General features: G+C 47.1%; 1 pseudogene; it reads left to right on the forward strand.

The window, feature by feature from the left end:
* Positions 1–14,801: 14,801 nt before the first annotated feature.
* On the forward strand, positions 14,802–15,704 carry LOC144120368 (uncharacterized; annotated as a pseudogene).
* The last annotated feature ends 8,897 nt before the right edge of the window (positions 15,705–24,601 follow it).

The following is a 24,601-nucleotide window of genomic DNA, read 5'->3' on the forward strand; positions in this document are numbered from 1 at the left end:
TGCAAAAAAAGCTTTGAAACGATTACAACCTCACTAAGCTTGCTCAGGATATTGCGAATAGCGATAAACTAAGTCTTAATATGTTCTTTTCCGCCAAAACGCACAAGCCTGAATGCCCGCTCCGTGGGATAGAGTCAGAGAGGGGTACTTGGCAGAAGTGCCTAGCTGAATTCATTAAGCGGCAACTCGCCGTAATCTCTGTTGACGATCCTTTCCAGGTAAAAAATTCGAACCAAGTAGCTGACTTCCTGACGACGCACAATGCTGATGAACTTTTGGCTTTTTCTATTGACGTGAAAGACTTGTACTATTCGATTCCCCATGACGAACTGTTAACTAGTGTCAGTGAATGCATTGACCGACATGGCGTGGTTGCCTTTCAAAACGCGTCCGGTATCTCTGTAGCAAGATTTCTGCATCTGCTTTCCTTGTACCTGCAATCAACTTTCACTGAGTGGAACTCTTCCATCTTCATTCAAAAAAACGGCATATGCATAGGCTCCTGTATCGCTCCCATACTCAGTGAAATTTATCTCGCCAGATGCGACTGCGCTCTCAACGAACTCCTTGGGAAAACTAAGGTCGTAAAAACATTTAGATTTGTCGACGACTACCTTGTTATTGTCAAGTGCTCTGGACTGGAGTTTGAAACGGAGGTGTTTCGTAGTTTGTCCATTTTTTCTGACACTCTCTTCCCCCTTGAGATCACTTCTGAAACTCCTGTTCACAACCACATCAAGTTTCTAGACCTTGGCCTGTACTTCACCCCTAGCCACGTTTGCTGGGCTTTCGAACCCCGAGGTAACAAGCCCCTTCTTCCCTATGGTTCTTGCCATTCCAAGCTCATTAAGAGGGGTATCATAGTATCCTGTTTGAACAGCTCATTAACAAAATCCTGCCACTACAGACTGCATTCCAGCGTTTCACACCAGGTAAAAAGATTGCTTTCGTCAGGGTACCCACTAGAACTCATCACGTCAGTAGCTGAGTCGGCCCTAAAGAAGAGCAAGTCAGAACCAGCTACACGAGACGACCAGGGTTCGGACAACAACCGCAAACGTGTCGCTGTGATTCCATATCTACATGGAATTTCACACTCCCTGAAAAAAAGTGGGGAAAAAAGCAGGTATCGATGTTGTGTTTTCCGCGCCTGATCGTCTGGCCGGTTTGTGCCGATATGTTAATGAGTTCAAAGGAAAAGTGGCGAAGTGCACAACTAAGCACCAGTCACGCTTCGTCCCTTGTGATAAGGGGGTTGTTTATAACATCCCTCTGCCCTGTGGAGGGCAGTACGTTGGACAGACGGGACGTTGCATAAATAAAAGGCTGACCGAACACAGCTATAAGGTGTCAAAAGTAGTTTCAGGTCATCTCGGCATTCATTGCCGGGATTGTGAATGGGCAAAGAAAGAGAAAAAACAGTGCGTACCGCTATATCATGAAACCAAGGTCATTGCCAAAAATCGGGAAAAAACTGCGAGGGAAATTATCGAAGCATACAACATATTCAAGCACGGAAATGCATGTATAAGTACCCCTTCGCTAACACTTCTGCAAAAAGAGCTGTCACTCCTGGGGGTTGATAATCTCTGCTGATTTCTAGCGTGCTTATGTTGATGTTGTCACATTTATGTTTTGTTTTTGGTTTTTTGCACTTTGTAAACCTTTCCCTCATTGCCGACATCTATGTATTTATACTTGTGTGATCAGCAATAAACCCTCAGTTGTTAGTCAGCGCCGTGTCGTTCGCGTTCTTGTCTTTTGTGCTCGTCTTTGTTCGCGCTGTTTATTCAAGATGGTCTTCAAGTACGCCCAATCAAACATGTAATTTATATTATTGCTCCCATCCTCACCCACATTTTAAATATGTGTTTAGAATCAACAACTTTCCCAGCGAGAATGCAGTGCGCAAAAGTTACTGTTCTGTACAAAAAAGGAGATTGTAATGAGCTGGGAAATTACAGGCCGGTATCTATTTTACCGATCTTTTCAAAGCTGTTTGAAAAAGTCTTGTATTCGAGGATGGCAAATTTCATTGAAAAACGTAATCTGTTAACACCACACCAGTTCGATTTCCGTAAAAACAAATCAGTTGAATTAGCGTTGCTAGAGCAGAAAGAATATATATTAACGGCGTTTGAAAACAAAGCAATAGTTGTTGGCATTTTTGTGGACTTTTCTAAGGGCTTCGATTTAGTTAACCATAACACTTTGCTGGAAAAATTAAGTAAGTATGGAATACGAGGACAGGCACTAGCTCTTATGAAATCCTACCTATCCAATAGAACTCAAGTTGTGAAAATAGGTGTCTTTACATCGAAAGCTAAAGCTGTTAGTTGTGGAGTGCCGCAGGGAAGTATTTTAGGACCTTTACTTTTTAATCTCTATCTAAATGATATCGTCACTATTAACCCTAAAGCAAAATTTATTATTTATGCAGATGACACTAGTATTTTGTTTGCTGGGAATGATATTAATCTTCTTGTTGAACAATGTAACAGTGCAATGAAATCCTTAGAGGAATGGTCGAGAGTAAATGCAATGAAGGTAAATGAAAGCAAAACAAAAGCGATTATATTCAGGCCGAAAAACAAGCACATACCTCCGCATCAAGATATAATAATAAACTCACGATGCATCGTTTTAGTCGAGAATTTCAAATGTCTGGGTGTCACCTTTTTCGCAAATAAGTCCTGGGATAATCACGTCAAGCATGTTCTAAGCAAAATAAGTCAAATAACTGGTGTAATAGGTCGTTTAAGGTATATCCTTCCCACACGCATCAAACGTTTGCTTTATCATTCACTCTTTCAGTCACACTTGAACTATTGTCAATTAGTATGGGGAAACGCAACATCCACTAATATAGAACACATCCACCTGTTACAGAAAAAGTATCTCCGACACACATATAATGCTTCTTATACTGCTTCCACCTCAACTTTTTTTAGCAACTCTGGTGTAATTCCAGCTCACAATCTCTATAGATATCGCTTAAGCCATATATATAAACAAGAAATCCACAGGAATATCAACAATATACGTAACCTATCCCAATTACAAGACAGAACTCCAAGTTACCTTACAAGACACTTCGAGGATTGGTCAGTACCAATGTCACGTTCAAGTTATGGGAAACAGTGCCTTAAGTACACAATACCAACGCTTTTGAATTATTATAATTCTGTCCGTTTTGACCTCTTCACGGCAACCTACAAGGACCTCCGGCAGATGTATTTGGTCTCTATGTAATGTTATCTAGCCTTGCTGTTGCTTTCGTTCGGATTTGTAGAAGTGAGTTCCGCTGTTGTTTTCTGTTTTTTTTTTGTTTTCTGTTGTTTTCGTTTACGAGTACTAAGTCTGTATCATATTAAATATGTATGTATATGTTTGCATATCAAGAATATGTTACGTGTTTGCGCCACTCTGCCAAAATAAGGAATTGTGGACCCGTCAAGCTGTCCAAGGACACCTTTTTTTCTACAATCCCCCATCTGTATTTGATGGCAAATAAAAAAGATTTCATTTCGTATTGCAGCAACGAGTGCAGACGACGTTGCTCCGTGCATGTGCTAGTGACGTCACGAGAGCTTTCAATATGGCTGTCTCTGCCGGTGGGAGGAGTGTCCCGGTCTCAATTTCGATCGTATTTTTTGGAAAATACAGCGCGTCCAGGGCAGCCAAATTACGGAAATTGAATCATAAGCTTTCGCATTAGTTACTGAACCAGAAAACTGCAATATCAAGAACGACCATGTCATGGCCCCTTTAAGTGTGCGAATCAGAATATTCTTTTGGCAGCACCCCGACGGCAGGATCACACTTGAAGCACCCTTGCAGCCTCACAATTTTCCTCAATATGTAGAAGTGTGTTCTTTGTTCTCGAACCTCCCGATATGCAACACCGACACCGATTTCTCAGGGTGAAGCTAAATTTCAAATTTTGACAACAGATAACTCAGCTTCTACAAAGTGCATTAAAAAGTTGCTGATGGCCTAGCTCTGCTAGGCCAGGATATATGTAGCGAAAGCGTGGAGACTTCTGGATTGGAAGAGTTCATATATATGAAACCTGCGCATTCACTAGATACGCCTTTATTCATGATTAAAACTTGAGCCGTCGTGGCGGTGTGCTCAAGTTTTAGTGGCGGAAGAGGAAGACGTTCTGAACGGCTTCCCCCCATGTGGGCATGTGCCACTGTATGAGGGTAACAACAACAACAAATGCTTCTAGCTGGAAACAGCACATCGGCTGTTGGCCTCAACACAGTCTTTTTGCATGCTGACCTCAAGGGTAGCCCATTCCGTATTCGCGACTTCCGAGACGTGCTCGCGCAGATTGTGTACCTCCTTGAGATTCTGTGTATTGGCCAGTACCAAATGAGCCACGTTTGGAGGGTTACCTGCGAGAGCAGTTCCTCAAACCAGGAGCTCATTGACCAAGCAGAGTTCCACGTCAAAGGTCTAAAATGTATCGTGTTCGACTCGGACACCAAAAACGTGAAGCTTAAGCTTCTTTGGCCCCCGTGCTATATGGAGCACCGGAGGATTGTGGAAGCTTTAGAGCCTTTTGGAACTGTACACACTATCGAGCGTGAGAAGTGGCGGAGCCCCGGAATGGAGCACATGGAAACAGCGAACCGTGAAATCTCGCTCACGCTTAAGGACGGAGTGTCAGCAAGTACAATTTCTCACACGCTCAACGTTTTCGGGGTACAAGGTTTAGTTGTGATCCAAGGCAGGCCTCCGCTGTGTCTTCGTTGTAACCGTATGGGCCATGTACGGCGTCAGTGTCGTACGCCTCGATGCACCCAGTGCTGACGCTCTGGGCACACAGTAGACAGCTGTGTTATGTATGCTGACAGGTTACGCCAAGGCAACTGGGCACATAAGGATGAAGTGGTGTCAGAGAACATTATGGATGTGTCGGATGTTGTGAAAGCATCGAGTGAACTTGAACTGAGTCATGAGCTCCAAACAGAAGATGGACCAACGACTTCTGCACCGAATAATGGCAAGGATCCGCCTGCAAGTATGGACAAACAGGAATCCCCGTCTCCAGACCCAAAGCCACCGGACCCGGGTCTGCTACTTTGAGTCCTGTGCTTGCTGCTCAGGAGCCACCTTTCACCCAACGATCCCGAGAGCAGAACACCCCTCCTGCAGAGTCAGTGGAGGCGCTTCAGCCAGTGAATGTGTCAGCTTCTAGTGTGTTTGGTGCCCTTTCGGCTGTGAGCGTGGTTGCGAGTGACGTGGTCCACTGGGCTTCATGGGCCGAAAGCTTGGCTGTCTCAGAAGAGGCGATGGACAACAGCGCTCCTCCTTTGAAGCGCCCTGCAGATGATGTGTGTATCGATGGCTCTGAGCAGAAGGCACCTGGTGTGGTGGCATTGGGAAGGGTCACCTCGAAATGAAGGGCGATGTCTGCCCTACAGGCCGCCGATTTGAAGGCCGGCCACCCCAGTGCAGGGGATGGCCAAGCACCAACAATGGCGAGCGTCACAGCATTTCAGGTCGCTACCCTTAACATTAGGGGTTTGCGTAATCGTCGAAGGCAACATCAGTTCATCATCATCATCACCATCATCATCAGCCTTACTACACCCACTGCAGGGCAAAGGCCTCTCCCATGTCTCTCCAGTTAACCCTATCCTTTGCCAGCTGCATCCACCCTTTGCCTGCAAGCTTCTTAATCTCATCCGCCCACCTAACCTTCTGCCGCCCCCTGCTACGCTTACTTTCTCTTGGAACCCACTCCGTTACCCTTAAAGACCAGCGGTTATCTTGCCTTCGCATTACATGCCCTGCCCAATCCCATTTCTTTCTCTTGATTTCGACTAGGATGTCATTAACCCGTGTTTGTTCCCTCACCCACTCTGCCCGCTTCCGATCTCTTCACGTTACACCTATCATTTTTCTTTCCATGGCTCGCTGCGTTGTCCTTAACTTAAGCGCAGTGGCGGGGCGCGGTACACGCTATGCTAAACGTAATTTTCCCTTTTCTCTGCGTCAGCTTACTACAGGCCTGGCAATTCTCCTGTGACACTCTGCTGTACGCTCGGAGCGCCGTTTTGTCGTTGCGTTGTGGTTTCAGGGTGCTACTGTTTCACCGTGCAATGTTTTAGATGCGCCCTTTCTTGGTGCTTTGTTTTTTTTTGTCGCCCGGGCATTTTCTGTTTGGCGTTTTAACGGGTGCTGTCATTCGCGTGCATTACATACCACTGTAAAGTCCTGCGTTGCACTGCCTCGCGGGCATGCACAATTTGCTGTGGTACGTCGCTTACGGAACGCTCACGTCAATGCGGCGACAATCATCGAGGGTCAACAACCAAAATAGTTAACCTTCAGCATTCACTTGAGAATAGCATGGCAGCTTGAACGAAACTTATGCACCTTTCCTCAGACAAGGATGTTTGAATTACTTTTTTTTGGCGCTGCATGGATGCGCCCAGGTGTAAACTCCGCTGATTAGAACCTGCTGCACTTTAGGGAATTAGCCTAAACACATTGCGCTAATGGTGATAGTCGGCGTTGTGGCGAGGACTGGCTTGAGCGGCTCAGGTACGCTGTAAGGGTCGATAAAACCCAAGTTGAGAAGAAAGCACGGGATAGCGCCCGAGTTTTACAGTTAGCTTATTGGTTTTGTGGCACTCTCACACTTCGTCCGTCTCGGCAGGATTGAAGCGGTAACAATGCATGCTACACCACTTCAACGTGATCCCCATTAGCGATTTTTTTGTCGGTGGCATGTTTTAATGTAATAAGGGACGTTTAATACCTCTGAGACAAACCGCTGGTGACTCCGTCTGCAAGAACTGGCATAATCAAATGAGATGAATCAAAGCCTCAAGTTAGCGTTCATGACTTTTCTGAAGAGATATTATAGAGAAAATTCAGAGACACGTGATCCCATCATAATGAGATATGTAGTCATATATGACTTGCCACTACGACCGCATTAGCAGCTGTTATGCCTTTACTGCGGAGCAGCGATGGCGTAGAGGTAGAACATCCGCCTCGCGTGCAAGAGGACCGGGGCTCAAATCCTGGCGCCGCGCAATTCTCCACCGGGTTTTAAAAAAAAAACCGCGTGTCGATGGAATTGCATAACCAGGCCTGGAGTGCGGCCTTATCTCGGTGACCAGAACCGACAACGCACTCTCTCACCAGAGCAGGATTTGGCCACCCTGGTGTGGTACTTGGCCACAACCTTCTATGATCAAACCAATCAAACAACATCAGTTACGGCATCTTTTAAACAAATGGGGTGTGAGTGTGGCAGCCATCCAGGAAACTAAGCTGTCCTCTGATGAGGAGATTGAAGCTGCTGTCGAGCCTTTATTGTCAGAATTCAGTGTTATCGTTAGTCACTCAAGAGGCTTATCAGGTGGGTGCATGCTATTCCTGGGCAACAGACAGGGGGCTACTGCCGTGTCATATAGCACAGATGATGACGGGCGACCTCGCAATTTTGGGTGTACAGTGGCGAATTTCGTGTTTATGCCCCTGTAGAGCAGTGTGATAGAAGGCTATATTTCCTGTCACTAGTCGACCATTTGTCCATGGATCATAAAATTATGCTGTTGGGTGATTTCAGTTGTTTGTACGGATGAAGACCGAGAATTGTTAAGTTATATGACCCTACTTTACTTACTGATTTGGCATGCGAATACAACCTGGTGGATGTTGGGCAACATAAGGGACATAACATTCATTTCACTCATTTTCATTGCTCCTCTAGTGCTCGACTTGACAGGATTTACATTTCAGCAGACATGTTATGCAGCGTTTTTGGTTACTGGGTGAGGCCCATATTCTTCAGTGATCACAGCATGGTGTCTCTTCAGATAGGGAGGTACAGTCAGTGCATACTGCATCCTGGATGGGAGCTGTGGAAGCTGAATGGCTGCTGCCTGCTCTCAGATGAAATCTTCAAACGTGCTGTATCTACTTGCTTGAAGGACACATGGCCACACAGTGGTCTCTCAGGTTTGCAGAAATAGGACTTATTTCCGTCCGTGTGGTTTCCTTCTTCTTTGTCTTCCGTCCCTTTCGCGCTGTTTTTTCCACCCAAAATTATTTAAACAAGAAACAAAAAAAACATTGCCATTGAACCTCAGCAAGAATCGCGTTTTTTAAGAGACAACACCGAATGATACAAAGGGGCCATAATGAGGTCTAGGGCCCGTAGGTTTCTGGATGAGCAACCATCTCATCGGGCCCTGAGTGATGAAAGGCAGACTCCTCTTGCTAAAGAAATATTCGAAATTCAGTATGGTGGTCGCGCATACAGTGACGGCCCTGGTATTATTGAGGCTTTCTTTGACTATTATCAGAAGCTGTTTGGTGGTTGTGCGGGCTCAAATGTGACATCAGATTACAGTCACTTATTCGAAGCCTTGCCAGACTTGATGAACAGCGTGCTGTAGTGGAAGGGCCTATCACTTTGGACGAAATTACATCTGCCATTTCTGACCTGACGGCGCAGAGATCTCCTGTGCCAGATGGTATTACTAGCGAGTTCTATGAACCATTTTCCACTTGCATAGTGCCTGTCCTTACGGAGGTTTTCCAGGCTTCTTACGACGTTGGACTTTTGCCCCCCACTTTCTAGTCTGGGCATACTATATTAATTCCAGAAAACAGATTCAAATCGCTTGAAAACAGTTGAGAGATATCGTCCAATTTCCCTCTGTAATGTAGATTACAAACTTTTTGCAGAGCTTCTTTGCAATCGTCTCTGCAGCTAGTTGTCGCTCACTTAACAGGCACGCATCAAATCTGCGGTATCAGAGGCCGCAGCATCCAAACCCATATTCATAATGCACGTTCAGTAGTGGAGACAGTATCAGATGAGATCGGACAAGTAGCTCTAATTCAGATTGACCTTGTCAAGGCCTTTGATCAAATTCGTCACGATTTCTTGTTTGTGGTCTTAGAGCATGCAAATATTGGAGATGTTTTGCTTAAGGGCCTAAGACTGTGCTATAAGAAGTCCTATACAAGGCTAATTGTTAACCAAGAGTCTCCCTCGTGCTTTTTTCCTGTGTGTGTCTTTTTTGCGCAATTCGTACCTACAACAGCTAACCAAACCTACTCCATTGAAAGTATCTGTTCGCTAAAGCTGTCCATTATCGCCTTTGTTGTTTTCCCTATATCTTGAATCCCTTTGCATAAGTATTACAGTGCAGTCCACTTATAACGATATCGAGAAAGACGAAAAATATGATCGTTATAACCGATGATCGCTATATCTGGACTGGTTATAAAAAAAATAAAAAACGCGGAACATACCTTTGCAGCTCCGAACTTGAATTCGCTACTTGCTCTAAAGAACAGATGATGTAGAAAGTAGGCTGTGAAAAACAAACTTTATTTCTAGCGCCAGTAACCGTGTCAAGGGTTAGGCGCGCCGAAATAGTCCGAAATCTGCACTTGCTTTTGCGGCAGCTTCAGCTTCACAACCGCGGTGTGCATGGATTCCAGCTGCTGCGCGAACACTGGCGGCAATCCTTTCGCATGCATAAAATCAATTAAGGAGTCGATCGACGACAGTGCACTTTGCATGGACATCGTGGTCGGGGTCAAGGTACCACTGTCAATCACGTCACTGTCGCTGCTGCCGTCGCCACCGTCGCACAACTTTGCCGTCTGTCGAGACAGCACATCTTCGGCGATCGCCTCGTCGGTGACCTCATCGCAGAACGAGGCAGCAATGTCTGCAGTCAAAAACTCCTCCATTGAGGCACCACCTGTGTCACCAGTAAGAACGAGCTCCCAGAGCTCGGTTATGTCAGGGGCTTCCACCGTGTTGGTCTCAGTGGGTTGGGGAAGTTCGTCCTGACGCACAAAGCCCGCCTTTTTGAAGCAGTTGTATATGGTTGACTGCTTTACTTGATACAATGCACCGTAAACGAAGCGCACGGCTTTCAAAAGGCTGATCTTCAGGTCAGGGGGCCCGTCTGCATGACCCGACGTTAACGCTGTGTGCGCTACAGTTGTCAAGTAGCAACACTACTTTTCTTCCTTGGCCTTCAATTAAACTGTCGAACTCGAGCAGCCATTCTTCGGAACAGATCGCGGGTCATCCACGCCTTCTTGTTGCTGCGATAGAGGACCGGGATGTGCTGATTCTAAGAGCACGTTGGCTTCTTTGATTGCCCGATCATGAAAGGCTTGAGACGATGGCTCCCGTCCATGCTAACGCACAGCAACACGGTCACCCTAAGTTTCATGTGCTTCCCGCCGGGGCATCGATCTCCTTTAAGAGCGTGTCTTCGACGGCAACATTTGAAAAAACAGAGCAGTTTCGTCGCAATTATATGTCCTTCGCGTAACGCTCCAGCACGCCGGGCAGCTTTGTCTGCAGCCACTGCTGCTTTGCCTCTGTGTCCAAAGACGCCGCTTCCCCTACCACGTTTTTGTAAACGATTCCGTGCCGCTCTTTAAAGCGCTGAATCCAGCCTGCCCCAGGCTCAAAATTTGGCCGTCCCAGAAGAAAAGCGAAGTTTTTCCGCTTTGGTGGCAAGTATTGGCCCACTAATAGGCACATTATGCGCGCGGGTTGTGATGAACCACAGGTAAAGCGCCTCTTCAACATCGGCGTACAAAGGGACTCTAACCCTTTTCCGCTGATCGGCATGGCCGCTGATAGCTCCTGCCTTCACAATCGCGGTGCTCCCGGTTTTCAAGATGGTTGATATCGTCGACTGGGCGAGCTCATACTTCTTCACGAGGGCGCTCACCTTGAAGCCGCGTCGAGAGTCCTGCAAAATATCCATCTTCGTGTCAAGCGACACAGCTTTACGCTTTGTCGGCGCCATCTTTGAACTGGGTTGTACCAGCGTTGCCAGGTCCAAAAAAAGAAAAGTCGCCACAGAAACAGTAAAAGTAGCCAGAAAGTAGCCAACCAGAGAAAGAGAAATAAAAAGTAGCCAAAAAGGAGCCACGGGGCAGTTATATAGCACAAAAAGACAACTAAAACCATTATTCGTTTAATGCTCACTTTATTTCAACGCTCGTGAAGAAACAAACGCCAGATGCGTCTTATAACAACTAAATCATGTAGAAAAGCTTTCTGAAAAATCGGCTATTTAGCACTTCGATAAATGACTAGATAAACGCACATTTTTATCAAAAACTTCTGTGCGATGACTAGAAAATTATGTATATAAAAATGTAAGCGTGAAATGTCAACGGAATTGAACGTCCCAAAAAATTACTACAAAAGAGAACACGACGAAACTGCAACCACTCGGGCAACTCAGATGCGATGTTCACGCCTGCCGAAAATAGTTGAGTTCACCTTCTCAATCATTTCTTGTGGAATAGGGAATCCCGAACTTGTGACATTCCTCAACTGTAGGCCAAACTTTATCCTCAAAATGGATACAAGAAGGTCATCGGACATTGTTTCTCAGTTCGGTCTTGGTCAATGCGACGGTTGAGAATACTCGCTCCGTGTCGGCGTTCGATATATAGGCAAAACAAGCACCTTCGTGGCTCCATTTGCAAGATGTTCCATGGGATTGGCGCCAGATGGATCTCTGTACTTGTAAACTTTGGTCCAGAAATCAAGGGTGTTTGCTTCAGAGCTAATGCCTTCCACTTGCTTCAAGTACCTCAACTCTCGTTCAAGCTGGCTTTGGGAACAACCAAATGTGTCAAGTGGCAATCCTTTGAGCGCTTTCATGCCATACGGCCCTAGAACGGACTGCGGACTGATGGCTCGCAATTTTTGTAGCAGAGAGGTAGCATTTGTCAGGCGTTTTTGAAGGTCACATATGCGCAGTCGGAGAAAAGAAAAGCACCGGTGATTCACAGCATCTTTCTCCTCATCACTCAAGTTTGATTCTTGAAGGAATTCGGCAAATGTTAGTCCTAGGTCGGCGTCTTCAATGTTTAAAAAGATGGACTCAAGGTTTTCAACGTCGAGGTTGAGCAGGCTGTTGCTATCGTGTTGCCGCAGCACGTATGGCATGACGATTCTCATCAACAGGCTCCTAAAAAGCTTTTCCAGTTCGTCAAACAAGCCGAGGGGGTCAACGTTTTGTCCTTGAAAAAGTTTGTCTACTCGCCGGATGTCGGCTAGAATCGGATGCAGGAACACTAGGTACGCGCGGTTTTTTGCATCCAAGTACATCTCCTTTAAAAGCCGTACGTTGTAGGCTCTGTCCACCACAGTGGTGAAATGGTTCTTTAGTGTGTCGAACTGAGAAAGCATGCGCTCAATGCAGTCAGCGATGGCAAGCCAGCGTGTCCCTGACGGAGAAAGAATCTTCAAGGGTTCTTCATTGCCAGTCGCTGTAGCATCGCGGTAGAGATTTCTGTAGGCTGCCTGCCGCGTGCTACTATGTGCAAAATAATTGTGGGTCTCTTTGACCATGAAAATCACATTAGAAGGCATTGCTTCCACAGCTTTGGCGGCTACAAGGTGAAGGGAGTGACGAATGCACTTGACAAGTGTTAGCGATGGGTTCTCGCTTTCCATTTTTTTCCACGGGGAATTGTGTCGACCACACATGGCACTCGCTCCATCGTCGCCAACCCAACACAATCACTTAAGTGCAAGGAATGGTAATCGAGAACGTTTTTTACTGTTTCGTAGAGCGACTCTGCCCGTCCATCCTCTGTTTCTTTCAGGTCGAGAAATGTAGTTGTCACTGCATTGGCTATTTCGCTGTAATAGCGGACTGATATGCACACAAGCTTTTTTACTGACACATCAGTTGTCTCATCAACCAGTATTGAAAATGGCTTACTGGCAAGGTCACGATTTAAGGTTTCTTCAAAATGCGGTCCGATGACGTTGATAATCAGTGCTGTACACTTTGTTTTGTGCAATTGAACATTGTGTCGCAGCTCGCATTGTAGGATATCAGAGAGTTCATTGACGCAATTTATAGGAATGTGACAAGCCGTGAACAGAGCTATCTTGAGTGTGCATCGCTTCTGCTCCTCATCAGCTATTACAGCAGGTGCCAGGACATCGCGAAGGCGCTGTTGGTTCGGCGGAGCAACGAAACTCCGATGCTTTTTTGTTTCGGCGTGTCTGACGACGAGGTCCGCATAGTGAGCTCGCACTTCACAGCAGCAGTATTTGCATCTGACCAAGCACTGATTGCGCTCAACAGGAGCGATCCAGTCTGAAAAAAAAAAAACATTGAAAACGTAAGCTTTCTTTTCATACAAATAAGTCATTTCCCTAAAATATATTGGTGTCTTCAGCTGAGCCGCACTGCCTCCGTGCTGGTGCTTAGGAAGTGACGTCAAATACTACACGAGTGGCACGTCCACTTGCACCTACGCCGAACGTGCGAAACATACGCAGAGAGCCGTTGCTCTTTCTGCCCTCTGTTCACCGTGGCCTCCGAGACTCTCGAAAAATCTCAGACGCCATTCTTACGAGCGGCCGACAAACGACTGCAGTCAGCAATTTGTACAGTTAGCAACAACCTCTTCAGTAACAGCACGCAGGACCGGCGTTCATAGCGACGGTGGGCAATGCGGCAACCACGACCATGCTCATGAAATACTGCGATTGGTCTTGAGCAGGTTTGTAAGACACAACACCACGGCGTTAAGCTTGCCTGTTTCGATGCATATGCTTTAGAGCAGCTAGAGTAACTTCCGAAAATATCTGCCGACGATTCTCAATCTAATCTCAGCTCCCTACATTGTCACTGTATCGATATATCTTTTAACCTATGCTCACGTTGACAAAAAGTACGATGTCATTAGTGCACGCATGCCAGATGAACCGCATTTGGTGTTCGCCGCACTAAAAATGACAAACCTTTAATTTTTTTCATACGGTCAAGGCACAGAGCTCGCCGGCCGTTCGCTGCGTGATTGCAGCGCGAATAAATGCATTGCAGCCGCTACAGTATTCAACATTTCTTTAGAATACGCCCACTTGTGATGCTTCGTCTGTTTTTTCCTCTTCGTCGATGCTTCCTATCGGCCACTGTGTAGTGAAATTGTCTGCGCCAACAGCGTCGTCTTCCCTCGACGTCTGCTAGCGCGCGCTGCACGACGTGATTGCACCGCGCTCCACCGTCGGTCTCCACGGTGGCGCGCACTATGTCGTGCTCGCCCCAGCCGAACGTATACGGCACGGCACGTACGGCACGGCACGAGTGGCTTCCAGCCGAACGTAGGGCACCGCACGAGTGCGTGGAAAACTCCACGAGTGCCGTCAGCCGTAGACACCATATGTTCTTGCTCGACCATAAACTGAACTAAAATATATTGGCGTTGGTTCAGTAACTTTTACAAGCATTTTGCTGAAAAATTATGAAACGCAATGGAAGATTTTAAAACATCTAAAGTGCTTTGAAAATTTGTAGCATAAACAAAAATGCACTTCTTTTGTTGCAAAAGTGCACTCTCACCTTTCAGCTTTGGGTCATCCAGCCATTGCTTTCGGAATATCCGCTTTGAACAAGCATCCTTCCCCATTTTGCTGCTGCCTGTCAAGGTTGCTTCCCACGACGATTCGACAAACAGAATCGCTTAATCTGTCAACGGAATGTGACCATGCCTAATTGGCCGTATTATAGCTGCACCGTTGATATTTACATTCTGTCTTTCTATAACAAGGAACACGCCGAACAGCATGTAAATGGATTCGTTGGATTAGGCAAAAGTTTTGCGAAAGTAGCCAAGTAGCCAACCTAAAATTTTCGTCGCCAGGAGGCTCAGAAAGTAGCCAATTTGGCATAAAGTAGCCAAATCTGGCAACCCTGGGTTGTACCGTTGGTTGCACTATGGTGGCTAGAAAGCGGTAGGTGGCGTCAACGCCGGCGCGTTCGCGGCGAAAGGGCGCGCCGTCAATTCATGCCGCCACCGCGGTGGCCGCAGCGGCGCTGCGGTCAGCACTTCGATGCCTCCCGCGCTCCCCGCTCCCTGCTCATGCGTGCGCACGTGCGGTTGTCGTCTGCTCGTCTCGACGGTGCTCCCACGTGTTTTTCGCTGTGTTTCTTTTGTGAAGGGGTACTTGTTGGCATGCATTCTTCAGGTCCGTGTCCTGCATCAGCAAATGGATCATCGTGCAAAGAAAGCGAGACAAACGCACTGCTTTGCGCCTAACTGTACGTCTGGCTACGTATCGTCAAGGAAGTCGGGTGAGCGTGTCTCTGTTTTCTGGGCCAAAGGACCCCGAACGCTTTGAAGCATGGCGACGAGCCGTGCCCCGGGCTGACAAAGCTCTCGACGAGAACTCAGCCCTCTGTGAACTTCACTTTGATGAACAGTATATTGTCCGGCACTTCACGCACGTGATCAACGGAGCAACAGTCAAGATTCCCCGTGATCGACCCGTGCTTACAAGCGACGCGGTTCCAACGATTTACCCAAATGCTCCGTCGTACCTTTCCAAGAAAGCCCCTCAGAAGAGGCAATCGAAAACGTCGACATGCGGCCTCCCCTCGAAGCTCCAACGTTGCGAAATGGGTGCCTGTTCCCAAGGCGTAGAGACCGCAAATGATGAAGGGAGTGTTTCAGATCAGCAGGTTCTTGCATCTGAATTTTGCGTTCAAAGATGCGAGCTACCAAGCGTGTATTGGTCCAGACACCAGATCGCTGGTTCTGATAACGTCACGGCTTTCACTGTGTGTGCGTTAGAAGACCACAATCTCTACTTTGAAAAGGTAGTCCTCGTAGTCCAAAGGTTCATAAAGAAGGCACCCGTCTACGCCCAATAGTAGACTTCAGAAGGTCTCCTGTGCACTCTCTGTCGCAGTGCCTCCACGGTGTTTTGGCTCCACTGGTTGGAAAGACAGAAACGAACGTCAAGAACTCGTCCGATTTCATCGACAAGGTAAAAGCCATTGTCCCTGAAGACAACGACATGCTCGTGTCTTTCGACGTCTGTTCACTGTTCACCAGCGTTCCTGTCAATCTGGCCGTTGAAGCTTGCAGGCAACGTCTCGAAGATGAGGACTCATGGCAAGATCGGACCCCTTTCGACGCAGCAGAGCTTTGCGAGCTATTGCGCTTCTGTCTCGCTAACACCTATTTTACTTACAATGGCACCTTTTACCAACAGACCTTCGGAACAGCAATGGGCGCAGCAATCTCGGTGACAGCGGCGAACATCACGATGGAAGTAATCGAAAACAAAGCCCTTACCACTTTCCAGCCGCGACCAAAAATATTTCTAAGGTATGTGGACGACTGTTTCTGTGTCCTAGAGCGCAAGCACATGGCCCTTTTTCTAGACCACCTGAACTCCATTGAACCCTCAATCAAGTTCACTTTTGAGGAAGAAACCGACGGCTGCCTCCCATTCGTGGACACCACGGTAACCCGTACTCCGACTGGCCTCGTATTTAATGTTTACCGCAAACCCACGCACACTGGAAGATATTTAAATTTCAGTTCTGTGCACCCAGTCGCTCACAAACGGTCTGAGGTTGTCTCCCTGATCAACCGTGCCAGACAGGCCTGCAGTCAAGATGCCGATCTAAAGAGCGAAATGAAAAGAATAGAGTCGGATCTTCGAAGAAACGGCTACCCTCTTTCCTTCATCAGGAACACCGAAAGAAGAATGACAGCGAATCAACCTACCTCCGAAGAACGCGAGAGCACAGAAAAAACAAAAGAAAAACGAGCTGCTGTCCCATACGTGGCGGGAATTAGCGAAGCGCTTGCACGTATTTTCCGCAAGCATGGCGTCAACATCGCGCACGTCCCCGCTGGCAAGGTGCGAACAGAACTGGTGAATGTGAAGGACAAGCTCCCTCGTGAAAGATTTCCAGGTGTTGTATATGAGATAGACTGCGCCGATTGCTCATCAATATATATCGGTGAAACAAGGGACTTCAGGGGACGCCTGAGAGAGCACCAGAACGACGTCCGAAAGCGGAAAGCATCATCTAACGCCATCGCCGAGCATGTGCAAGAATCCGGCCATGAGATTAACTGGGATCAAGTAAAGATATTGACAACAGAAAAGAACACATCAGCATGGCAGAATCTTGAGTCCCTTATCATACAGACATCGTCTAACACATTAAACAGGAACGACGGATCTCTACATCCTATCTATGCTAAATCATTAAAAACGCTACTGGGTGCTACAAAAGGACGAATCCGTGCGCCGATTGCTTCATAGTGAACAAGGGAGCCGTAGTGCTCCCGAAACGTCTTTTTCATCTTTTGACTTTGGCCAGTGACCAGCAATCTGCATCAAAATGATTCCTGACCAGACGGTATGCCGTCAAACCCTCGACTAAATTACAAGAGTGGGTTCGGCCTGAATGACAAAGTTTTTGCTGCTGTGGCTCAGAAGACCAAAACCATGGATCGCTTCCAGTGCCACGGAGGACTCCTCGTTGACGAGATGAACTCATATTTTCTAGCGCTTAGTGAACACAAGGGACAAGAAAACAAATACACAGGACGTACGCTAGGTCCTGTGTATTTGTGTTCTTGTCCCTTGTGTTCACTAAGCGCTAGAAAATATGAGTTCAAACAATATCCAACTAGCCCAAGTTTCTGCCTTACTAAAGACGAGATGAATCTTGCCGAGAACCTTCACTTTTCGTCGAGCGGAAAAATTGAAGGATTTGTTGATCTGGGGAAATTCACTGCAGAAAGCCAACGCTCGCAAACCTGTGATCATGGCCTCGTTCTTTTGTTCCAACCATTCACAGGGAAGTGGCACCAGATAATTGGTGTATTTGCCTCGCACAGCAACGTGAAGGCGGATATCCTAGCCAAGATTGTCACGGAAGCCGTGATAATGTGTGAGAATGCAGGGCTGCATGTTGACTTCATAACATGCGATGGAGCTACATGGAACAGGAGCATGTGGCGCTTTTTTGGCATCTATGGAAGAAAAGAAAAGGTTGCTTGCAGGATGCAGCACCCTACTGAACCGGGTCGTTTCCTCTACTTCGTATCAGATTTTCCACATTTGATAAAATGCGTGAGGAACACGTTTGTTCAGACAGACGTGAAAATCCCAGAAGGACATGCTACTGTCGATCACATCGATATTGCTCGAAAGTGCGATGAAATGCATGACACCACTCTCAAGGCAATGCCCCACATAAACAAGTCAGTTGTTCGTCCTTCTGGCTTCAAAAAACAAAGAGTGAACTAAGCATTTTGGCTCCTTAGTGAGGAGACGCTGAGAGGTCTTTTCCTCTACCGAGATAAAATCGAGACACAGCTGGGCAGCCCTGCGGCGACCGTCAGTTTTATCGAAACGATGAGAAGCTTGATTAAAGCGATGACATCACGGTGCATCTCAGATGCCCTGAGACCTGGAGATCACCACGAAGAAGTCATTCGAAGTTTCTTGTCCTACATGAACTCCTGGGAAGATACAGCTGGATCGAAAGGCTTCCTTAGCAGTAGCACAGCTGAAGGTCTTCGCGTGACTCTGACCAGCACACTACATCTACTAAAGTATTTTACAACCGAGGTGGGGTTCCGTTATCTCATGACAAGTCGTTTGTGCCAGGACCCCATCGAAAGACTTTTTGGCATCGTTCGACAAATGTCTGGTTGTAACGATCACCCGACTGCCAGCCAATTTTTGATATCTGTGAACACGCTAAGCTTTCAAAACTTAGCAAGATCACCAGCAAAAAGCACTGTCTCTTCGGGACTTATAAGGAGCCTTCTTGATGCTTCTAGCGCAAAAGAGACGAGTTCTCAGAGGAGAATTGACGAGCTTCTGGATATTGGGAACCTTACAGAAGCATATGAAGTCCTCAGTGCTTGTGACCTTGATCACCGGGCGATGTGTGTTCAAGCAAGTGATTCCAGGCTGATTTTTTACGTGGCCGGTTATGTCGCGCGGAAAAGCATTGCGACCACAAAGTGTGCTGAGTGCTGCCAGGAGCTTCTGCAGAATAAGGGTGGTAGTCCGCCAGCTGAAGCAGCCCTCACGGCAGCTGTTGACAGAGGAGGACTTTTATATCCATCTGACTAGCTGAATGCACTAGTGACGTCACTAGAAAACACATTCACCCACTGCTTCAGTGTGAAGCAAGAAGCGACAGCCTAATGGACTTGGTATCTTTTCTTCAGCTTACAAAGTTGAATCTTGTAGGCTGTCCAGAACACAAAACAGCACTCACAAACAGAATCATCAAGTTTTATGTGCTCACAAGGCTTCATTTCCATGTGAAATCTCAGAACGCAAAACGGGATGAAACGCGGGAGCGAATGAAGATGTTAAAACTTCGACGAGTGCTCTGAAGTGTGCCTTCTAAGCTTTCCACTTTTTATTTAACGACTTTTATAGTTTCAGTCATAATGTACATGTGCAGTATGTTTCTGTGATACATGATGTTCCTGACGATGGTCTAAGCTATTTTTCAACGAGTCACTTTATTTTTTCTCTTACGTGCAGTGAGTCTATGTGATACATGATATCCTTACCCTCTAAGCTTTCTATTTTTTAACGATCGAGTCACTTTTATAGTTTCCCATTTGTGCAGTATGCCTCCGTGTTAAGTTCCTGAACGTAGTGTGTAATAAAAGTCATATTCACATGCTGGTTTGCTTGCGCAGGACTGCTTATTTCTGTGGCGCTCCTTTATTGAGAGTTGCCAGATCGTGTGATCGCAAGATTACTCTCTATAGTGAGCGCTTTCACGAGCTAAAAGCGTACGCAGACTGATCATCACTGTAGGCTGTAAAGTCTTCACCTCAGTTTCAGACCAATCTGCGCGGGTGCATCCAGCGTGAACGCGAAAAAAAAAATCCAGCTTTCAGCACGCGCGGCGAACCCGGCGCAGCCAGCCTTTCCTGCGCGCAGCGCGCTCGCCGCATCGCACTACGGACAGGAGCGCCACCTACGCATGGCATGAAATGGAAGCGCGGCGCTCGCCTCCCGGTCGCGTCACCTACCCCTTCTAGCCACCACAGTTGCACTATGGCTGCGTTCCAATACTCTAGTCGGCAGTGACTGCTGCAACCAGGGGCCCTATTCTCGACACGCATGGCCGCCGTTCGCCGCCATATTGTCCCTCTGATTGGCTTATTGGGCGATCACGTGCAAGTCACGAGTTTTAAATTTGTGGCGCGAAACTATCAGGCTTCGAAATAGCTTTCTGCCGTGACGTCAAAATGACGTGTACTTGAAGACTGATTTTTAGCACAGTTATATTTTGTGCCGGGTTGGTAAATTTAAATGTCTGTGGAGGAAAAACGAAGCTACAGCTGGCATGGAAGAAAACACTTGGCTCGTTTTAGCAATTTTGAGAAAAAAAAGTTCGTACTGTGAGGGTTGCTTCCTAGAATGTGATTGGCTGGAGGAATGTCACGTGATTCACGTGATACGCAGCATAATTCAGTGAGGTCAAAATGACGTTTAGTGACCCAAAGGAAATGCTGCCATTGATGAAAAATGCCCCATTTGGCCGCCATAATTTGAGACGGCCGCAAGACAAGCGATTGCGGGTCGGTAGGCTGGAAACGCTGATTGGCCGCAAAAAAGTGACGTCATGCTTCTAACGTCATAGTCACGTGACTTTTAATGACGTCATGTCCGGTTGAGGACAGACGCATTTTCCCTAGAGTTTTCGCAGAATTCCCCACGTTTGTGACAGAGTGCGCGGGATAAAGAAGCGCATCTTTACCTCCACCCCACCCAGTTCGACCACTTTGCCGAGCGGGGTGCCGAGCGGGGTTGAAGAACCCTTGCCTAAATGCTCCCGCCATTCACGTTTACCCCCCGCCTTCCCTCCCCCCCCCCACGACACTTTCCCGAACTCGGATGTTTTGTCGCCTTTTTTATTTTTATTTTTTGTGTTTGCATGCACAGTGCACATGTCTCTACTTAGGCAAACTGCGCCGCTGATTCCACATTGACTATTCCTGCCGAAGAGGCTCCAGGGAAGTGTCCTGCCATGTCTGCGCTTTATTCTGTTTTTTTTTTACTCGTTATGGCCAGGGGCACGCGAGTAGACGCATCTCCGCGAATCCACCACCATCTGTTTCTGTACTCGCCGCCGCTCTGCCTTGAGGGGCGACCATTCTCTCCTCCCGCTCCTCGTTTTCCTTTAATTCTTTCTCTTTTTTTTCTGCACGCTCCCAGCGGCTTTTCGGTGGACAGGGTGCGACAGCGCGTTTTCTTTTTCTATTTATTACTCTTTCTCCCTTTTCTAGTATTTTTCTTTTCTGTCCATCTTCTTTCCAGCACCCGATTGCTTGTTGCTATTTTCATGTGGCGGACATGTGTGCCAATTACAACTCCTCAAGAACGGGAGGAAGATCGCTGTAACTTCAGTCTTGAGAAAGGACAGGCTCTGTCCGAAATGTCGACTCCAAATAAATATGTCTAAATAAGCGTCTCTCAACTTTGCATATATATATTTAGTTACCCTTGATGCAGTGTCTCTGTACACAAACATACCGCATGATGATGGCACCCGATTCTGGTCGCATCCTATGGAAAACACAAAAACGATGATGCTCCTAGCCAAATTAAGTACCATCGCTGCACTTACTGATCTGGTCCTCAAGCTTCACTTTTTTGAATTCAACAACTCCTTTTACCGTTGTGAAGGGCCGCATACGGGAGGCCCCGGCATTGCTGAAAAGAACTAACCCGGCGACCAGTGCCCAAGACATTTTCCCTGCCTTCAAATTTATCGACCCAGACATGTCAGCGAAGACGGCGGCGGGCTATGCAGAAGACAGATGTGCAAAGACCGCCAGACGGCTAAAGAGGAGAGGCTGCGCGCGGTGCCCTACGCAGCCGAGACGCGGCGGGGGCAGGGAGACAAAGGAAAGAAGTCGAGCAGAGACAGGCGAGGCGAACGGACGCAAGATATCGCGCTGGTCTATAGTCAGCGAAGCCGGACCTCAGCGTCCGTAGCAAACTGACCGCCAGCCGAAACGCCCAAGAGTCCTGTGGCCTCGACCCGTCACAGCACCGCCAGCCGAGAGATGCCGGGAAGAGAGGCTGACCCCGGGAGAGCCGAAGCAGCCGCGGCCCGCCGACGCGAGATGATTGGAGTGGAGCCCCGATCTGCCGGACCTACAACCAGAGGCTCCTGAAAGCCAGCGGTGAGCGGACCACCAGTTTCGCCTTCGAGCAGAGAAGAATAAATATTGTTTTGCCGGGTTACCGCCTTGTTGGCTCAATTCTCCTCGCTTCAGCAGGACCCGTAGATTCTGTGACTGACCCCCGACAGGTGGGAACGTCACACCTACAAACGAGTGGTACCGCTATGGGAACGAAAATGGCCCCAAACTATGCCAACATATATATGCATAGCATTGAATCGGAGTTTATCCGCTCATACCCAGCAAAAACGGCTTTTTACAAACGCTTCCTAGACAACATATTCATGGTATGGACGAAAACAGAGGACCAATTCATCCAGTTTATTTCAGCATTTAACAACGTACATCCAAACATCTGTTTCACACACCCTTACTCCACCAGTCAAATTAATTTCTTGGACGTCTCAATTCGAATGGAGAAGGGTACCTTAATCACCAGTGTCTATAGAAAGCCCACGGATAGGCAACAGTACCTTCATTAGAAGAGCTGCCACCCACGCCACAGCAAAACTTCAATTCCATATTCCCAAGCCATCGGATTCAAACGGATCTGCTCACGACCAGAAGACTTCGAAAAAAATTCTAGCCGTATGCGGGAGGTTCTGAGGGACCAATGCTATCCGGCCTCCATTATTGATGATGCCGTTACGAAAGCGGAAGCAACAGATCGTAATGAAATGTTTGGGGATCCCCATTAGCAACCGCAAATGAACACCGCTCTAATCTCGCCTTAACCTTCGCAAACAACCTTCCTAATGTCAACAAAACTCTAAAAAAAACATTTCAACATAATCGAACAAAACGATCGACTGTCAAAAATTTTTCCAACAGTTCTACAGGTTACCTACAGACTACCAAAAAACATGCAGAATTATGTAGTTCACTCTACTGTCAATAAGTAAAACCCTGTGGTTTGCCTACCTTGCAGGAAGAATCGCTGTCAAGTTTGCCAGCACATGCGGACAACAACACTAGCTCAAAGCACACACTCTAACTTCAAACACTCCATCCGTGAAAACTTGAACTGTGACAGTAGTAACGTAGTATGCATGCTCGAGTGTGGCGATTGTCAGATGCAATACATTGGCCAAACAGAGAATTCCTTCCGAATTAGATTCAACAACCACCGCGCGCACACCAGATCTCTTTTTCTCCTCCCCCTGTCGAAACATCTTTCCTAGGAAGGTCACGAGTTTCACAAACTAAAAGTTACGCTGCTACAGAGCGGCTTCCAAAATGCCCGTGAGCGTGAGCAACGAGAGTCATACTTTATATATCAGTTTAATACTGTGCAGGCCGGTATAAATGAAAACCCTGGTACTATCTCCACACTTCAGAGATCATAGTCCTAGCCCTACTGAAATTCACAGCACCCGGACTGCATCGCCTGAGGTCATGCCAATTTGCGTGCTTGCTTTCACATGCCGCCCTTCTCCTCCCCCTGCCAGTCTTTCTTGCTCATGACCAGAGAAAACAGTTATGAGAGCAAAGCATATTGCCTATTACCCCCCTCAACTTTTTTTATATTTTTATATATTTTATTTATTTCTTTTTTCCTGCTTTCCTGCTTTGGAGCGTGATGCTCCATATAGGGCAGTAACCCATTGCAATAACGCACACTTGGGCGATTTCGCGCCTTCGTTCCCCATTTTCTTTCTGTTACTCTCCCCTCTCTCTCAGTTTTTAGGAAGGAGCCCTCTTTTTGTCTCCGCGACGGAAGGCGGGCGGAGGCACCTTCGACGCATCTTCGCGTTTCGTAACTTCACTTAATTGAGGTCTCCTTCGTTTTAAAATTGCGCTCGTGGCGGGAGGCGTTCCGGAACGACGCTGACCTCCGACGCCGCGCGATTGCAGAAGCATCTATAGCTTTGCGCCGGGATGCAGGAAACTCAGGCGCCAGACGCCTCTAAGTAGGTAGAAAACAGTGCCTTCCACCGGTTCCATGGTATTGGTGGCTGATCCGGGGTTTTCAGGAATGTACGAGGGGGCGTAAGATCCCGTGAAACTCATAGTAAAGATTTACCTCGTCGGCACGTGGTTGTATTGTAGATGCAAGATCGAACGACACACCGGAGCGAGCGATGTCATGCTGACGCCAAGTTTCCTCCGACCCCCCCCCCCCCCTCTACTTTTCCTGCGTCACGTATACGCGGTGTCAAGCAACATGCATGTGACTGAAACTGAAACTCTGAAGAAGAGAAACTGAAAGTAAGAGAATTGAATTTGAAAATAAGAGAAGAGAAACTGAAACTGCCGCACAGTTCATTACCTGATGGACACAACAGTATCACGTATTGCTTAACGTCTTCATAAAACCACTGTTTGTTCGTCTATAACATTAGCAGCATTAGCATATGTTTGCTATTAATGACACCCAGGTAATGATCATGATTTACCAACTTAAGTAGTGTTGGTTCTGGTGTAATGCACGAATAATTTATAGACATGCCTTTGTGTATATGCCAGAAAAATAAATTGTGAAGCAAGCCTTGAAACTGCCTACCTGATGGACACAACAGTATCACGTATTACTTAACGTCTTCATAAAACCGCTGTTTGTTCGTCTATA

This window comes from Amblyomma americanum, chromosome 2, assembly GCF_052857255.1.
Source record: "Amblyomma americanum isolate KBUSLIRL-KWMA chromosome 2, ASM5285725v1, whole genome shotgun sequence".
NCBI lineage: Eukaryota > Metazoa > Arthropoda > Arachnida > Ixodida > Ixodidae > Amblyomma > Amblyomma americanum.